Raw genomic sequence first — 19,281 nt, 5'->3', positions numbered from 1 at the left:
TTTATGTATTTGGTGTATATTATCCCATTTAATCTTTACCACAACCACATGGGGAACATACTTTAATTTCCATCATGGGAAAGCTGAGGCACAGTAACATCTTGATCACCTGCCTTAGTTTTAAATTTTTTTGTCTTGAAGTATAGTTGATTTATGGGCTTCCCTGGTGGCTCAGAGAGTAAACAATCTGCCTGCAATGCGGGAGACCTGGGTTCCATCTCTGGGTTGGGAAGATCCCCTGAAGGAGGGCATGGCAACCCACTCCAGTATTCTTGCCTGGAGAATCCCACGGAGGCTGGCGGGCTACAGTCCATGGGGTCGCAGAGAGTCGGACACTACTGAGTGAGTGTGCACAGCACTTAGCTGATTTATAGTGTTGTGTTAACTTTTGTTGTCCCTTTGCCGCTTTGGAACTCAGCTTCTCTCCTGTCTCCACACCGGTTCATTGCAGTCAACATATTTCAGTTACAGAGGTGCTGTATTTCAGTTACAGAGGTGCGGGATGCCTTCCCTCCTGAGTTCACAGCAGAGGTGGAGAGAGTTCTGCAGTGACCCCACTGTGAGTTGTACAAGGGAAGGTTGAGGTAGGTACAGGCAGCTGTGGAACCTCATTGTCCATCCTGAGGGTCAGAGACGTCGTCCTGGGGAAAGGGGTGGGAGAGTTGCCTGGAAGGCGGATGAGATAAGATGGGAGGATGTTCCAGGATGAGGGCACAGCATGGCCAAAGGCAGCAGGGTACAGAGCAGCCTGATGCTGTGCGTGGACTGCAGACAGTGATGTTACTAAGTGGATGTGCCTGCGCTAGGTGAGCTTTGGAGGAGGCTTGTATAATGTACTAGTGAGCTTGGCCCTCACTGAGTACATAGTGGCAGCTGGTGAAGAATTTTCAACTTGGGACAGATACAGCATTGTAGCTCAGTAGATTGTGGTGCATCTTGGAGGATGCACAGTGGGCTGTTCAGTCGCTCAATTGTGTCCCATTCTTTGTGACATCTTGGACTGCGGCACGCCAGGCTCCCCTGTTCTTCACTATCTCCTGGAGTTTGTTCAGATTTGTGTCCATTGAGTCATTTAGGCTATCCAACCACCTCATCTTTTGTTGCCCCCTTCTCTTCCTGCCCTCAATATTTCCCAGCATCTGGGTCTTTTTCAGTGTGCTGACTTTTCACATCATGTGATCAAAGTATGGGAGCTTCAGTTTCAGCATTAATCCTTCCAGTGAATATTCAGGGTTGATATTCTTTAGGATTGACAGTGAGGGGAGGGTTCAAATCAAGGAGGATCCATGACATGGATATTATGGCAATTCCAGGGGAGGGGTGATGAATACAGAACAGAGTCAGTGGGATGATACTAGAGAAGGTGGACATGAGAAATATTCAGAAGTCAAAATCGGCAGAGCATTTTAATAATGGCAGAAGATTGGCGATAATCTGAATGACTCCTGGTGAAGGATGATTAAATTAGCTGACATGGATACAATGGCATATGAACAGCTGTTTCAGAGAAAATAGGCAGCTTTGTGTGGACTGGCAGACACCAGCTTCCAAGATAGTGGAAGTGTGTGGGAGGAAAGAGATAAAAACCGTTTGCATATGTGCTAATCCTGATGTGAAGGAAGAATGTGCATAGACCCACTCTGGAAGGAAGGTGTTGCCTCTTCCCGGACAGTTATGTAGTTGGGAGAGGGGCTGGAGTTGGGATGTTGGTTTCATCAACACCAAGTTATCCTTCGACCTTTTGAACGTCCTGCTGTGGCTGTAGGTTACTTGTGCTTTCCAGTCTTTTGCTTATGAATTGGGTCTGAGCGAGGAAGTCGTCTGGGAGGCCGGGTTTCTGAATACAGAAAGTTATCATTTTTGCCTCTTTACTGTTTTTAGTTTTAAAAATACTAATTTACAGGGAATTTTCTGGTGGTTCAGTGGTTAGGACTCTGTGATTCCACTGCGGAGGGGCCCGGGTGTGGGTTCGGTTACTGCTTCAGGAACCAAGATTTTGTAGGGCACTCGACGTGGCCAAATAAAAATTAAAAGATAAAAATACTGAGTTACAAAACTAACCTGTCTCAGCATTGCACTTTGACGAGGGTTATAATCCATTTTCTTTCTGTTTCCCAGACCACCACAGCCCCCTGCAACATGTTCAGTGCCCAGCAATGGTCGAGAAGATAGAAAAATGACTTTTAAATCACAATAGCAGAAAGTATGGTGACACTGCTCCATGAAATATAATTTCTCTGGCAGGTTCAAAAACTGCTATCTCGACTTCATTTCTCTTGTCACATGTGCACTTTCTTTTCTTTACGCATTCTTCTTGTACTTGACATTCATTAGAGTATGCTAAGAATGCTTAGTGAAATAGGTAAGTGTCTGCTGGTGAAAACTTCTCCCCAGGTTTAAAGATCTTACACCAGAGAGACTTTCATAGCGTCATAAAAGAGTTTAGACAAGGATGAACTAGACTGGGCTTTGATTCCTCACAGTTTTGCTTAGTGAATAGCATAGAGGAGCCAGGGAAACCAACTCAGGGGTGCAAACTTTATTGGTTTAAGAAATACAAGTAGAGTTTAAATAACACCATTTGCAAGAAGAACGGGAAAGGGAGCATTGTTTATATCTTTGTTTCCTCATTAGAAAATAGAAATCGTGTACTAGGCTGGTGTGAGTTCTTAACGGCATTCTTGTCTATTTGGGATTATGTTGTTTTTCATATTGGAACTTGACCGAGAGTGATGGCTCCTCTCTGTTGGAAATTACTGTGATATGAAGGTTGCAAGTATAGCCTGTTTTAAAAGAGTCTGTGGAGTTACAGGAACTGGTGTCCTGTGGCATTTAATTACTGGTGATCACGTCCTTTTGTTTTAAGACTGCAGTACATCCTTGGTCCTCGTGGCCCAGTGGGCTTCGTGCCTGGTCCTCCAGCCTCCCCTCTCTCCTGACTGGCCACGTGGACCCTGCACCATCTGCCCAAGTCATTGTCAGGGACATTAGTGACTTTTCTTGGCTTTAAAATGATTCCAATTATCAAGAAACATTTTTTCCCTCAAAAGAATTGAACATGGCATCCAGAAGAGAATTAGGGAGGCATATTTTTTCTTTCGTAGTGACAGGTTCCAATTTAAAAGCACATCACCAGAAGGAACTTCCTTGTTCTTAGCCAAACTACGTGATGAATTTCAAAAAAGAAATTGCTTTCTAGATTATTTGAGGGCTTTGGGGTATATTCAAGGCTTGGAAGGTACATTGATTGACTTGCAGCTATTGGAAATAAGTTGATTATGATGACGAGTCCATGTTGTCAAATTTAGTAGTTCTTTTCCCAGGGGGTATTTTACACTCTGGATTTTGAAATTCATTTAATTATTATAAATTTTAAAAAATTGTCTAATTATTTTTTAACCAGTCATACAGTTATGCTGTTGAAAAGTTTCAAAGGCATTAGAGGGCTTGCTGTTACCCGCATTCTTGTCCTGCCCCATATACAGACAGGTTAGTTAGGATCTTTGGGAGAATTCTTTCATGCATATACAAGCAAATATACATATATATATATATATATATATTGTCTCCCCACCAGCCCCTTTCTACACAAAAGGTAGCCCTGAATTCATACATACTGTCCTTCAGTGTTTTCCTCACTTAAGTGTGTGTCCTCAAGCTCTATCCGTATCAGAACACAGAGAGCGTCTCTGCTCCTTCTGCAGCTGTGCAGTGATTCTTTGGGGAGGAGTCAGCAGATACACCATGGTTTATGTGACCTGCTGCTGTGGATGGCCCCTTGGATGGTTTCTGACATTCTTTCTTCTGTAAACACTACTGTGATACTTTACAAAGCTCATGTGCAGGTGTCCCTATTGTAAGATTAAAACCTCAGGAATGAGATTGTTGGGTCAAAGGTTAATGTATCTGTATTTTTTTCTGTTTTTTTTCCTAAATATTTTTTAATGTGAACCACTTTTAAAGTCTTTGTTGAATTTGTTACAACACCGCTTCTGTTTTATGTTTCATTTTTTTGGCCAGGAGGCACGTGGGATCTTAGCTTCCTGGCCAGGAATCGGACCTGCACCCCCTACACTGGAAGTCCTAACCACTGGGCCACCAAGGAAGCCCCTGTAATTCTGACAGTTATAATTTGATAGACCATAAGGTTTTTATTTGAACATTAAAAAAAATTTGGTCGCCAGGAATGTCAGAGACAAACTCTTTTCCTATGGCAAGTGTGGCCATGGTTTATCATCCAAACCAGGACACTCTTTAAGAGTGCAAATGGCTCTAAAAATAGTGAGGCAGCAGGCAGGGGCCAAGGCTTTGCTGGCAGCCTGGACATATCTTGACTTACTCATAGTCTTGCCAACAGAATGTGCTGTCAAATGTTCACATTATTCTCAAGGGACCTTGAGTGGAATTAAAGTTCAAACATAAGCGTTTAATGAGGCCAGACTTTAAAAGTAAAGTTACCAATAATGGTGGGTAAGTAAGTACCTTCACGACATTGTGAATGTACTGATACTGCTGCTGCTGCCAAGTCACCTCAGTCGTGTCCGACTCTGTGCGACCCCACAGACGGCAGCCCACCAGGCTCTGCCGTCCCTGGGATTCTCCAGGCAAGAACACTGGAGTGGGTTGCCATTTCCTTCTCCACTACTAGTAATAGCCAGTGTATACAGTAATAGCCAACTGTATACTAATGCCAGTGAACTGTATGTTTAAACGTGGTCAAAATGGTAAATGTTATGTCACATGGATTTTGCCACAATTAAAAAATAAAAATTAGAAAGAAACTATGGTCACCTGAAACTAGATGGATCAGTCTCAAATGAACCAAAATGAAAGTCTTAAAAACCTACATATTGTATGATTCTGGAAAAGGTGAAACTATAGAACAGAGAATAGATAAGTGGTTTCCGGGAGCTGGGTTGTGGGGAGGGTTGAGTGTGAGGAGCAGAGGAAATCCTGGGGGCTGGAGCTGTTCTATATGTTGGTTGTGGTAGTGACACGTGTGCTGTATGTGTTTGTTAAACTTGCTGAACTACACACTCAAAGGGTTGCATGCTACTATATGCAAGTTATACCTTAATAAAAAAAATCAAAAACAAATGGAATGAAAAGTAAAGCCGCTCAGAATTGTTTCCCTGGAGCTCTGGGAGTATTGCCCTGCCTGACGACATTCTTGTCTGGGCAAGGGCCTCCTGCCTGCTGACCACTTGTGTCCCTTGCACTTTTCTAGCTGTGGTCATGGCCCTGCCTCCTTGAGAAGTCTGGCTCTGTGAGGACCTGGCTGGCAGATGCCAGCGCTGGGGTCCAGGGCTTGTCTGACCCTGGAGCATCAGCACAAGGTCTGGTGGGTATGAATGGGTCTGGTTCTCTGTCTACCTGGAAGGAAGGAGGCAACCAGGGGACTGGTTCCCAGTCCTAGTTCCCAGCCTGCCCCGAGGATTCAGTCTCTTCTTGGGGTCAGGAATGGATTCTTATGCAGTGAATCAGTCTTGGCTGTGACAGAGGAGGCCAGTCCTGATGACCATGATAAATATCTGCTGTGTCTGGGCCAAGAAATTAGAACCTTTAGGTGGGCAGGAACAGAAGATCCCACTGGCACACAGAGTCCAGAGTCATGAAGAGAGTGAAGTGGAAAAGTTTCTGGGGGCCCAGGCTGGGGGGGTAGATGCCAAAAGCAGTCAAAAGTCAAAATTTGGGACTTCCCTGGTAGTCCAGTGGTTAAGAATCTGCCTGTAAGGGCAGGGAACATGGGTTTGATCCCAGGTCCGGGAAGATCCCATATGCTGCAGGGTGACTAAGCCCAGACATCACAACCCTGGGCCCACACTGCAGAGCCTGCAAGCTGTAACTGTTGTAGCCCACCTCCCCACACACCACAAGTAGAGAGTAGCCCCAGCTCACCGCAACTGGAGAAAGCCTGTGAGCAGCAATGAAGACCCAGCACAGCCAAAAAAATAAAATATTTAAAAAAATGTAAGTTTAAAAAAAAAGAGCCAAAATCAAAGGAATGCGTAGCATCACTGATCTCAGAGAAATGCAAATCCAGTCACAGTGAGACTTCACACCCACTAGGATCAGTTCAGCTCAGTTCAGTTGCTCAGTTGTATCCGACTTTTTGTGACCCCATGAACTGCAGCACCCCAGGCCTCCCTGTCCATCACCAACTCCCGGGGCTTACTCAAACTCATGTCCATTGAGTTGGTGATGCAATCCATCCATCTTGTCCTCTGTCATCCCCTTCTCCCCCTGCTGTCAGTCTTCCCCAGCATCAGGGTCTTTTACAGTGAGTCAGTTCTTCGAATCAGGTGGCCAAAGTGACCAGGGATCAAACCCACGTCCACTCCATTGGAAGGCTGATTCTTAACCATTGAACCACCAGGGAAGCCCCCAAGTCACTAGTGATTTTATGGAAAGCATTTTAAGGAAAGGAAATAAGGAAGGAATAAGGAAAGGAAATGAATAAGAAGGGGAGAACCAGCTGGTGTCTGTGAATGAAGCTGGAATATTCATGCACCAATGACCGGAGCTAAAAGACTGGTCCCTGGTCATAAGGCCTGCAGGCTGGGCTGCGGGCATCCTCATATGGCAGCTGCAGTTTGGACTTTCTGTTTGCTCTGAACTCCCTCCATCTTTCTCCCCCCTCTTGCCTGTCTGGCCTCTGACCCACTTTCTTTCCTTCCTCACTTCCAGCCCCATATTTCATGGCCCTGATGACAGAGTTTGGTTTTCCTCTTTCATTGTTCCCTGGTACAAAGGCTTCCACTCATCGGGGGCTGTTTCTGCCATGTGGTGCCTTGACTTGATGTTGATGATGGCTAAGTCATCATGTGGACTTTGGTGGATTCTGAATGGAGCCTTCATTCTGCTTAGAAAGGAGGGAAGGACGTTCGGACGAATAAATGAGGGGAAAGGTGCTGGATTTGAAGTGGTTTTTGAAATTTCATGTAGTTGAGGATCTTGGGGGGAAAAACTCAGATTCCAAACATGTCCCTCCCTTAACTTCCTTTGGTGGAAATTTTGGTTTCTTTCTAGTATAGACAAAAAGGGATCTTTATGAGACCTCTGCATCTGGTTTTGATGAGACCAGATGTATTGAAGCAAATTATCTGTCTTCTTAGTGTGTCTAACTTCCTGTCCACAAAACAGGGTTCAGTTCAGTTCACTCGCCCAGTCGTGTCTGACTGTTTGTGACCCCATGGATAGTAGCACACCAGCCTTCCCCATCCATCACCAACTCCCTGAGCTTACTCAAACTCACGTCCATCGAGTTGGTGATACCATCCAACCATCTCATCCTCTATCGTCCTTTTCTCCTTCTGCCTTCAATCTTTCCCAGCATCAAGGTCTTTTCCAATGAGTCAGTTCTTCCCATCAGGTGGCGAGAGTATTGGAGTTTCAGCTTCAGCATCAGTCCTTCCAATGAATATTCAGGACTGGTTTCCTTTAGGATGGATTGGTTTGATCTCCATGCAGTCCAAGGGAATCTCAAGAGTCTTCTCCAACACCACACTTCAAAAGCATCAGTGCCTTTGGTGCTCAGCTTTCTTTATAGTCCAACTCTCACTTCCATACATGACCCCTGGAAAAACCATAGCTTTGACTAGATGGACCTTTGTTGGCAAAGTAATGTCTCTGCTTTATAATATGCTGTCTAGGTTGGTCATAACTTTTCTTCCAAGGAGCAAGTGTCTTCTAATTTCATGGCTAAAGTCACCATCTGCAATGATTTTGGAGCCCACCCAAAATAGAGTCTCTCACTGTTTCCATTGTTTCCCCATCTGTTTGCCATGAAGTGATGGGACTGGATGCCATGATCTTTGTTTTCTGAATGTTGAGCTTTAAGCCAACTTTTGCACTTTCCTCTAATGGCTTCCAGTGTCACATAAAGGGGCTCCCCTGGTGGTTTGCAGCTCATATTCGTCATTGCCTTTGGGAGCAGCTTTCAGATATGGAACAGCAGTTACTCATTTTGGCGTCTAATGAAGGTATATTTGGGTTCTTTTTGAACCTGGGTGGCCTCATTTGTAAAATGAGGATAATATAGGTCCTTAATACTTCCTGTAAAACTCTTGGGATCAAATATGTGCAGGGATTTGTATCTTTATGAGATTTCTGGGTTGTGCCTCTACCATATAGAACATGACATTCACAGTAGGATCTGGGGCAACATCCTGTAATCAAATGCATTTGTGTTTCTGGAGGAAAACATATGGACATTCTCACTAAGTGGGACATTGTGGAAAAAAGACTATTTATATGGCTTCCTATCGGTTTAGGTAAGGTTTTGCTGTCAGATGAATTGTGAGAACAACCTTTAGTTTTGAGACCTTTGGTATTCAGGGCTGTGGATAAGGGGTTGTGGATTTTGGTAGTGACTGTTGTCTGAGGTAACGGAATAAACCAAGATTAGCGAATGTGCAACTCTGGTTTACTTTGGAATGGCTGAGTAATGCTCTGGGTTGGGAAGAGATTCCAAAGAGCTGATGCACAGTCACCCTCTCAGAGTTGATATTGACGCCAGGAACCTAGAAGTACTAGACTGTTGTGTTCCGAAGGATGTAGAGATCTTCCCAGATGTCGGTGCCTCATGTCATGGTTTTGATTTTTAGACAGAAAAAAAAGTTATCGCAATTCAGCTGCCTCCTTGAGTCTGGCTATATACGTGTGCTACACAAAGTTTTATTTGTTTGCAGATAAAACCCAGCATTGATGCAAAATTATACCACAGCACCATAGGTTTGTGTGATGGTTGAATGTGATAGTATATACAAAGCAGACAGCATGCAATGTGATTCTTGGTAACTCAAGAAATGTTGTCTGCATATTATATTGTTATTATGATTATAGATGTTAATAGTTGGTGGCTCAGTGGTAAAGAATCCTCCTGCCAATACAGGAGATGCATATTTGATCTCTGGGTCAGAAGATCCCCTGGAGAAGGAAATGGCAACCCACTCCAGCATTCTTGCCTGGAGAATCCCATAGACAGAGGAGCCTGGTGGGCTACGGTTATGGGATCACTAAAGGGTTGGATATGACTTAGCAACTGAGCATGCGCTGCTTATTCTTATGCTGGATGAAATGGTTATCTGAATTGCTTTTTGTGTTTTAAACTATCTTATCAATAGAGGACATTATGTTACTGTATTTCTAAAGGCTTATCTTAGATTTTCTCCAGATTTTAATCAGTGTCCTTGGTCAAGTCAGTTACCCTCTGTATTGGTTAATTGTCTCTGTCACCTTGGCTGGACCATGGTGCCCAAATACTTGGTCAGATATCATTCTGAATGTTTCTGTGAAGGTGTTTTTGAATGAGATTGACGTTTAACTGAGTGGACTTCGGGTAAAGCAGATTGCCTTCCCTACTGTGAGGGGGCCTCATCCAATCAGTTGAAGACCTGGACAGAACAAAAGATTGCTCCCCTGTTCCCTTCCCCTTCAGCCGCAGCAAAAAGGAATTCTACCTGCAAATGGCCTGTGGGTTTATGCTGCAGCGTCAGCTCTTCTGCAGCCTGCTGGTCTACCCTGCAGAGTTGGGATTTGCCAACCTCCATGATTATGTGAGCTAGTTCATTAAAATTCCTCTCTACACACACACACACACACACACACACACAGGGACACACAGACATGGACACATGGACACATACACACAGACTCACATGTGAACACAGACATATAGAAACACACAGACACACATATAGATATGGACACATGGACACACACATGCTGACATACAGACACACACACACACACACACACACACAAATCCTGTTGGTTCTGTTTCTCTAGAGCCTCTGACAAATATACCTTCTCTTAACATCATTTAGTTTCTTAATTTATAAGAGGATGGAAGACGATGACTTCCAAGATTTCTTTTCACAGTGTGAGAAGTTATTTGGGTCACAAGCAGCTGAATTTGGACTTGGGATGTTGTCTAAGATGCCTCAGGCTGTTCTTTGGGAAGATGGATAGGAGAAGGAGGGGGCCTCGTAAGGTGGAGACCCAGGGCTCAGTTTAGAGCTGGTGATGTCCTGAGGAGGGGGGGGGTCCACGTAGAGGTGTCTGTGGGTATGTGGACTGTGGCTGTCACAGGACGGGAGGAGCACAGAGGGATGTTAACAGGTACAGGATGGAGAACCTTTGTGCTGGGCCCTGGGTTCTGCTTCTGGTGGGAGGAACGGGTTTCCCAGGCTTAGGGCCCAGAGGTGTGCCTTGCAGCTGGGGTCCCCACTTGACTGAAGTGATGCTGCCTCCTGACCGTCCCTGAGATGGTGGTCACAGCCCACTTTCTCACCAGGTGCAAAAACCTGGACAGGGGACTTCCCTGGTAGTCCAGTGGCTAAGACTCCAAGCTCCCAATCCAGGGGGCCCGGGTTCCATCCCTGTTGGGGGAACTATATCCCATAAGCCACAACTAAAGATCTTGCAAGCTAAACTAAAAAAGAAACAATCCCAGACCACAATGAAGATCCTGCATGCTGCAACTAAAACCCGGCGAAGCCAAATAAATGAATAAGCTGGACAGACAATTCCGAAATGTTTCCCGTGTCCCCCAATGAATTTTGAGCATAGAGTTCTCTCACGGGACCAGCTCTCAACCAGCCTGAGTCTGTTCCTCAGAGCCGGAGGCTCAGGTGGGGAAGTTGAAGCTGGAGGAGTTTATTATGATTGTTCCCTTTGTTCCTCTGACAGTAGTAATCGCTGTTCACTGATGCTGTCTGTGCGTTTGTCCATCCAGTAGGGAGCCATTGACCCCATGTGATCATTAAATTTAAAATTAATTAACATTACTGGTTGGAGAAGACTCTTGAGAGTTCCTTGGACTGCAAGGAGATCCAACCAGTCCATCCTAAAGGAAATCAGTCCTGAATATTCATTGGAAGGACTGATGCTGAAGCTGAAACTCCAACACTTTGGCCACCTGATGGAAAGAACTGACTCATTGGAAAAGACCCTGATGTTGGGAAAGATTGAAGGTGGGCGAAGGGGATGACAGAGGATGAGATGGTTGGATGGCATCACCAACTCAATGGACATGAGTTTGAGTAAACTCCAGGAGTTGGTGATGGACAGGGAGGCCTGTCGTGCTGCAGTCCATGGGGTCGCAAAGAGTTGGAGATGACCGAGCGACTGAACTGAACTGGACATTACATATAAGTAAACGTTTAATTCTTCAGTCACAGTAGGTACATTTCGAGTCCTCAGTAGCCACCTGGAGGTCGCGGCCGCCTTGGGCAGTGCAGGTGTGGACCATTTCTGTCACCTCGGAGAGTTCCCAAGGACAGCTGGGCTGTAAGCGTCTGGCTTTGTATACCTCCTCTTGGCCCTCCTACAGGGTTTTGGGGTGGGAATGAATACCCCCATTGTTTAGGTGAAGATACTGGAGCTTAGGCTAAATAACCGGCCCCAAAGCACAGCTCCTAAGTGACAGAGATGAGAACTCAGACTCTTTCTCTCAGACTCTCATCGAGTCCAGAGGAATCTGCTGTTTGGACTTGCCGGCCAGCAGGTCATGGTGAGTCTTCCCTTGCCATGGGCCAAGGATGGAAGCCAGCTGAGAAGAATGGGAGGTGGGGAGGGTGGGAGTGGAAAACAGGGGCTCCGGAAAGGCTCAGTGTTTGAGTGCGTCCGGTGCAGCTTGGGGAGTCAGGCGATGGCGCTTTGTCCCTGGGGTGTGCGGTTTGAGGTCAGTGATCTTGGCTGGGGGGACCGCAGGAGAAGGGAAAAAGCTGAGATTCAAGGCTTTGGGGAGTGAATGGGAGGTGAGGGAGAAAAGCGAGAGCTACCAAGAGACGTGGATCAGAAGACCAAGGATGTTTTCAGGGTGCAGAGGCTTGACCCTGGTGAAGGACAAAGGTAACTCCTGTCTGTGGGGACCAGGCTGGGAGTAACTTGGGGGCAGTGGTGGAGGTGGGGGGTGGAATCCCAGTGACTCTGAGACCCGTACTCTGCCTGAACGGGCAGCCGTCAGGTCCCAGGCAACTGTGGCTGGGAGGCCATGTTACCTTTCTGTTGCCAGATTCCAGACAACTGCATTTTTATGTGAAATGTCCCCGATTTATAAACATTTAAAAGCAACACAGTTACTCCCTCCATAAGAAGCACATCACAGAGGGTGCTTCCCCTCACAGAGAAGCATGAATGTACTCAGTGCCACAGAACCAACCATACACTTGAAAATGGTCAGAATGGTAAATTGTGTGTTCTTGGATTTTACCTGCACGTAAGCACAGATAGGCACACACACGTCTTGAGGCCACTGTGGCTGGGAGTCTGTGTTCCTCACCTGGGGCACAGAGAGCTTTACCATTGGCCGAGCAGTAGGGACCTGCCGTCCAAACAACCCCCCCACCCCCCGCCACCCCCGAACAGCTAAGTCAGGGCGTTGCGGGGATGAGGGAGGGGACCCAGGCATCAGCCTTTTTGAAAATGAACAGGCGATTCCCATATATAGGCAACACTGAGAGCCTCTGGTATAGAAGATGAGATCAGTGGAGGATAAAGACCCTGAGAAGACAGGAAGGAATCCCAGAAGACCCCAGGTGTCAGGAATCTCTCTGCTTCTGGGACTGGAGGGGCCAAGTGAGGATATGTGCAGATTCTGTTTATTATTTACTTTATTAAAATTCTGTTTATATTGGAGTATAATTTATTTATTGGAAAAGTCCCTGATGCTGGGAAAGATTGAGGGCAGAAGGAGAAGAAGGCTTTAGGGGATGAGATGATTGGATGGCATCACTGATGCAATGGACTTGAACTTGGGCAAACTCCGGGAGATGGTGAGGGACAGGGAGGGCTAGTGTGCTGCAGTCCATGGGGTCGCAAAGAGTCAGACATGACTGGGTCACTGAACAACAACATAATTGATGTATAATCCACAATATATTTTAAAAACTCATACAACTTAACAGAAAAGTAAACAAACAACTCAATTAACAAATGGAGAGAGACTCTGAATAGACAGTTTTCCAAAGGTTTTACAAATGGCCAACAGATATAGGGAAGGGTGCCCAGCATCATGAGTCACCAGGGAAATTAAAATCAAAACCACAATAAAAGACCTCGTCACACCAGTAAGAATGGCCATTACCCAAAGACAAGAAGTGACAGGTGTTGGCAAGGACATGGAAGAAAGGGAACCCTTGTACACTGTTGGTGGGAATGCAAATTAGTGCAACAACTATGGAAAACAGTATTCAGGTTCTTCAGAAAATTAAAACCAGGACTGCCATGTAACCCAGCATTTGCACTTCTTGGTATTTATCCAGAGGAAACAAAATCTCTGTTGTGAAAATGTATCTCCACCCCAGTGTTCAACGCAGCATTGTTTACAAATAGCCAAGTCATGGAAGCAAGTTCATCAGGAGATGAATGGATTTTAACCAAAGTAGGGCATATATGCCCTTCAGATCTATCCATGGTGTTACAGATGCCTGGATTTCCTTCTTTTTATGACTGAATGATATTCAATTGTATGTTTTCCATTTTATGTTGAAAATAAAGAGCACGAGGCTGCTGCCATCAGAGAACGGAGACTCAACTTCTTGTGTCAAGTGGGAGGAGCTCTGTACCTGCTTGGCCACATGGTCATCTGTCTCCGAGTGTCTGCAAATGTCTTCTTAGAAACTGGTGTGGGACAGAAGTGTTGTAAAGCAAACGGGCTTCCCTGGTGGCTCAGATGGTAAAGAATCCGCCTACAGTGCAGGAGACCCGGGATCTATCCCTGGATCAGGAAGATTGCCTGGGGAAAGGAATGACAATCCACGCCGGTATGGGAGAACTCCATGGACAGACGAGCCTGGCGTACTGCAGTACATGGAGTCATGGAGAGTCAGACACCACTGAGCGACTAACATGAGAACTGGGATGGGGCAGAAGTGTACACAAAGGTGTTGTGCGTGGTAGTGACCACCTTTTAAGAATTGCTTTACCTTTCAGTGTCTATCCCCACCGGAGACATCACAGATTCATTTAAGAGAAAATGGCAAATTAGAGAAATGGATTTGTGAGCAAAGATATCAACCAGGAAAAAGATGAAAGTCTGACTATTCAGAGCCGCTAACAAAGCTTTCAGAGAGCTGATCAAGTCCAAAGAATTTGCTGAATACGGACGGTTATTTCCAAGAATATAATTAACACTTTTCCTACCAAAAAATGTTAAAAGTCCATTAATTATCAGCTCTTCGAAGAGGGAGACAAAAGACCAGAGGTGTTCCTCAGAGGAGCGTTTTTATTAAAGGGAAGTGTATTTATGTGCACCAAAAATTAGAGAGGGTTTTGAATAATTTAGCGGGGAAATGGAAGTTGCGTTTCCCCCCTGAATTGAATGTAGTTTCAAGTGATGTAAGCTCCGTGCCTAAAATATTAGTTTAATATAAGAACAAGCCCCTTTCCCGCTCTGAGATGTGGCTCACGAAACTCCCCTTGTAATCAGAAGCGATTGTTTGTAAAACAGCTTTGCAGTACTTGGATTCAATGGGTTTTTGAACCAGATTCCAATCAAGAGATGCAAATGCCTCCTGTCGACAGTTTCCTCGGCTTAAATGTGTTTGCTGAGGGAGATTTATATTGATCCCCTGTAATTTAAGAAGCTCTGCTGGGCCTGTGTTGTGCAATCTTGGAGGCTGGGAGGGCGCTGGGGGGTTGCTGTGCTGCTCGCTGGGTCAGCTGTTGGTTTCAAAGGAGGTAGAGGATCCAGGCAGCCGCAGGCAAGTCGTTGCTTGGTGATTGGGGCCTTCAGGGATGAATTCGCTTTGTGCCTAAAACCTCAAAAAGAAGTGTACCAAACTGAGGCCAGGCTAGTGATACCTTTTCAGAAAGGGGATACATATATAAGGAAATGTTAGGGAAGCGCTGGTAGTTCAGGTATGTGGCTAAGACATTAAAAAAAAAAAATTGGTCTCGGTACAGAGCTCATCTCCAGCTTCCTGCACCTAGGAAAACACCGTCCTCCCGCCCCCCCAGCAAATTCCAGAAGGGGGTGGGAGGAACAGACGTGGAAGAAGCGTGGATTCAGTTTATGGGTGATGGGAATGGAGGAGTCAGTGAATCTGGGTCGCTGTGCGATGGGGCTTGGCTCTTCTAATCCAGAGACACCTCTTTGGGGGCCCACGGGGGCCTGGCAGGGAGTCCCAGTAGGAGAGTCTGCGTGGGAGGACACGGATGGATGTAGCCACCTTGCTCTTTGTGTTGGGGTGACTGTGAGGGGTGGAGATGGGCTGAACCAGGAGCCAGTGCTCCCCCTCAAAAGGGCTCAAAGTCGAGAAGAAAAGGCAGGGATGTAGAAAATAGCCGTGCCAGGTGGAAAGCGGTGAGGATCCTGAGAGAGGAGCCGAGGAACACAGACGAGTTACGGGCACCCAGTTCATGACCAGCAGCGTGTGTGGAATGAAGGGGGGTGTTAGAGGGCATGAGCACGATTTCCCTGTTGCTGGGGCAACCCGCGAGGCCACGGGGATGGACACAGCCTGTGGACCAGAAGGGCTTTTGTGCAATCAGGACACCCGTCTTAGTCCCTCTCTTCCTAGCACCTGACCACCTTGGCACAAAGTAGATGCTTGGTACATACGCAGTGAGTAAGTTAATCTGGTTTGGGCAGCAGAGCTCCTTGGACATTGGTGAGGGTTTAGCCGTGAACGTAATGTCAGTGGGACCCCCTGGACAGCCCACCGTGGGGTCCAGATGCCTGTGGGAGTTCTCGGAGCGGGTAGTGCTAGCTCCGCGGCCGCAGCGGGGCGAGAATTCACACGCATGGCTTGGATGGCAGTGCTTGCCCATCCCCCCATCAGAAATCACGAGGACCTATCTGGGATCCAGCTAAGTTTTACTGAGCGCCTGCTATGGGGAAGGCCTGGAAAAGGGATGTATGATGCCGAAAGGCAAGGACCCTGCCTTGAAGAGCAGCCAGGCTCTGTGAACAAAGCAGGGTGAGGCGGGCTGGGAGACAGGCACCTATAGAAAGAACCATGAACCGTGGGATTAGAAAGGGTGGAAGTGAGGTGCCGGTGGAGGGAGTGTGGGCCACTGGCCTATGGCTCCGCTTATGGGGGGAACTTGGTTTCGGCAGGTGTGAACTGCGCATATTACAGTCTGCATGTTGTGGCTCTCTAGTAATGATACCAGTGTCTTGCAACCCTGCTTCTTCCTGCCCCAGACTAATCTAGTCCCGTTAACCTGGTAGACCGTGTTCATCCAGGTACCTCTGTGGACTATTGAGACTCCGCTCTCCAGGAACATGCAGCCTGGAGATGGTGTTGGAGAGGAACGGTGCTGAGTCACCTGTTCTTCCAAAAATGAAACTGTTTCCATGTCCTGGCACTTGGCCCAGAGTAATAGCTCCTTGTTTTATCTGATGATAGACAGTCATTTAAAGATTAGAGTCTGCCCAGGGGATGCTTTCACCAGTGCCTTCCAAGGTAGGGAGTTGGTCCCTGGAACAGAGGCTAGAGATTTATTTGGTGTTGATGAGCTGTGCAGATTCTGGAGTGGAGAGAAGCGTGACCATGAAGCAAAGGGGAGGCGGGCCTGGGGCTCAGATGGGCAGAGCGTGGAGCAGGGAAAGGTGGAGGGTGCTCAGAGCGGGGTCAGGTGCAGACGCAGGTCCTCTGCCGTGGATGCTGGTGGGCGCTGGCCAGAGCAAACAGTAGCAAAACTCGTCCTCAAGTCTGCAGGCAGGACCCCTTCTGTGGCCCTCTCAAGCATGTACCACTGAGTCTTGCACATGTTTTTACTTCGGTGATGCAGTAGTACTACCGTTTATTTATTTGGGGCTTCCCAGGTGGTGCTAGTGTAAAGAACCTGCCTCCCGATGCAGGAGACATTAGAGATATAAGCTCGATTCCTAGGCTGGGAAGATGCCCTGGAAAAGGAAATGGCAACCCACTCCAGTATTCTTGCCTGGAGAATCCCATGGACAGAGGAGCCTGGCGGGGTATATAGTCCATGGGGGTCTCTCTATTTCTGTCTCGATATTTTGTAATGTTGCTTTTTGATTGAAGTGTAGTTGATTTACAGTGTTGTGTTTCAGGTGAACAAAGTGCTTCAATTATAGTTATATATATATAATCTTTCTTCAGACTCTCTTCCATTATAAGTTATTATAATATATTGACTACAGTTCTCTGTACTTTACAGTAGGTCTTTGTTGTTTATCTGTTTTATGTATAGAAGTGTGTATCTGTTTATCCCAGATCTTGTAAATTTTAAATTTAAATTTAAACGGAGAAGTCACTCCATAGATCTTTTCAGTGAGTTTGTAGCTTGAGATCGTCACTGAAATCATTAAAATCTTCACACTTTGCCTCAGTTTTCTTTAAATATGCCGCATAGAAACAGAAGTTTTAAGATATTGAACTTTTATTTGATTACAGAGGTAAAAGGCTTAGAAGAAGAAGCAGCCCCCTAGGGTACTGTGCAACTTTCTTCCCCTTGGGTTTCCCCCTACATGCCGAACAGGACGCTGCTCTTTGCTGCCCAGCAGTCACATCTTTTTTCTCTTTGCTTGTGTGGCCTAACTTTGTTCTCCGTCCACCCCCCCCGGCCTGCTGACTCAATGACTCCTGATGTTGCTATCTAGTTACCAGGGCCCCGTTCCCCTGCCCTTTCAGGGGTAGCCTAGCGGTGCTTCTGGGAAGGTTTCTTTGCTCTTAGAGACAAACAAGGAAGAAATAGCCTCCCCCTTCTCTGGCGAAGAGAGCCTAGAGCCTGCAGAACAGTCAGTACAAGCAGGACCGCTAGTTGCCTGTTTCTCACTGAATCTGGCTCCCACCCCGTCCTGTTCTGCTCCCGTCTGAACCAGCTCATCTCTGGGCCTGAACCCACCCTTGTTTTCTTTGGTGGCCCATCCTGGACCCCTTAATCTTCTTACATCTCTATATTCATCTTGCAGAAGTATAGTCTTTAGAGATTTGGGTAATATATGTATATGTATGAATTATTGTGTGTTTGAAAATGAATGTATTCTCATACTTGACTTGATAGTCTATTAAAATAAGGAATTCAAGGTGAAAATAATTATTTCTTGGAACGTTATCATAGCTCCCTGCTGGGGTCCAGCCTCGGCAGGATCCAGGGGGTACCCTCAGGATGAACAGTGTCGGCGAGAGAAGACAAGTGAGACCAGCCTTGATAGGGCCAAGTCTGCGAGGGAGAGAGAGAGAGAGAGAGTGACCAGATGGGGGTGTTTGCAGGGTCTGGCAATGCTTTATTTTGTACCGTAGCTTTTATATCCTCAGTTAGTACATTTCTAAGGGGAGGATAGTTTAGCATTACATCAGCTTGTCCTTCACGAAACCAGGGTGTTTTCTGCATACTTCTTTGTTTATGAGGGTCTTGTGTAATATCTTCTGGCCTTGGGGCCTATTAACATTTTATGCAAGTCAGGTGAATGTAAACCTATTTTCTGTTTCTATGGTGACCTTAACTGAAAGGTAGCAGTCTCATAGGGCAACAGTACAGAGTAGAAGTATAACCTTGTTAACACAAAAATTAATCCTTCTGCAGAAGTTGTCAGTTGAGTTTATCTAAAAAGTTTACCCCACACTGACTCTGCGACTTTGGTGAGGCAGTCCCTGCCTAGCACTCCTGGCTAACAACTAACAACTGTTTCATTGTTACCACACTAGGGCTAAGCTCTTATTTTTCTAGATCTATAACTATATCAACAATGATTTCTATAACACAACCTTAGCACATTAAGAGCAAAAACACAGCAAGCAAATGTTAACCCAATAGCCACTTTAGAATAATTTTTCTTGTGTTTTCTAATAGGGCTTTCTCACTCCCCGAAGGGCTCTATGTCTATTAGGGCCTTTATATGATCAGATTCTTTATGCTGTTTTATGATTAGGGTATTATAAGCAGTCACGCATATTAGTACCAAGGGCATAGACGCATTTGCCAAGCAAACTAAAATACCAGCAAAGGAGTTTAAATTAAAGCACTCCTTTCACCCTGGATAATCTCATAAAATACCACCACCCGGGAAACTTATTGATTAAAGTTCTAAATTGATTCTTATTTGGAAAGAGATCGGGGAAGGCATTCTGCCTGTGTCACAGAAATTAGGGAGTAGTCTATTGAAGCAAGCATCAGAAAGACAGATATCATCTTTAAGGTGAGCGCCGGGGGCAGCTTTTCGGAACCCCTGAAAACCTGATCCGCCTTGCCTGTCAGGCTTTCTCCTCATGACCTTGTCATGGGTAGGATCTCGTGTGTTGGCTCCCGGCAGCTCCCTGACTTCAGATGCTTGTTGTTACTGTTCAGGGGTCTGCCGCCAGTGAT

The sequence above is a fragment of the Muntiacus reevesi genome, chromosome 11, assembly GCF_963930625.1.
Source record: "Muntiacus reevesi chromosome 11, mMunRee1.1, whole genome shotgun sequence".
Classification (NCBI taxonomy): Eukaryota; Metazoa; Chordata; class Mammalia; order Artiodactyla; family Cervidae; genus Muntiacus; species Muntiacus reevesi.
This window is presented reverse-complemented; position numbering follows the sequence as displayed.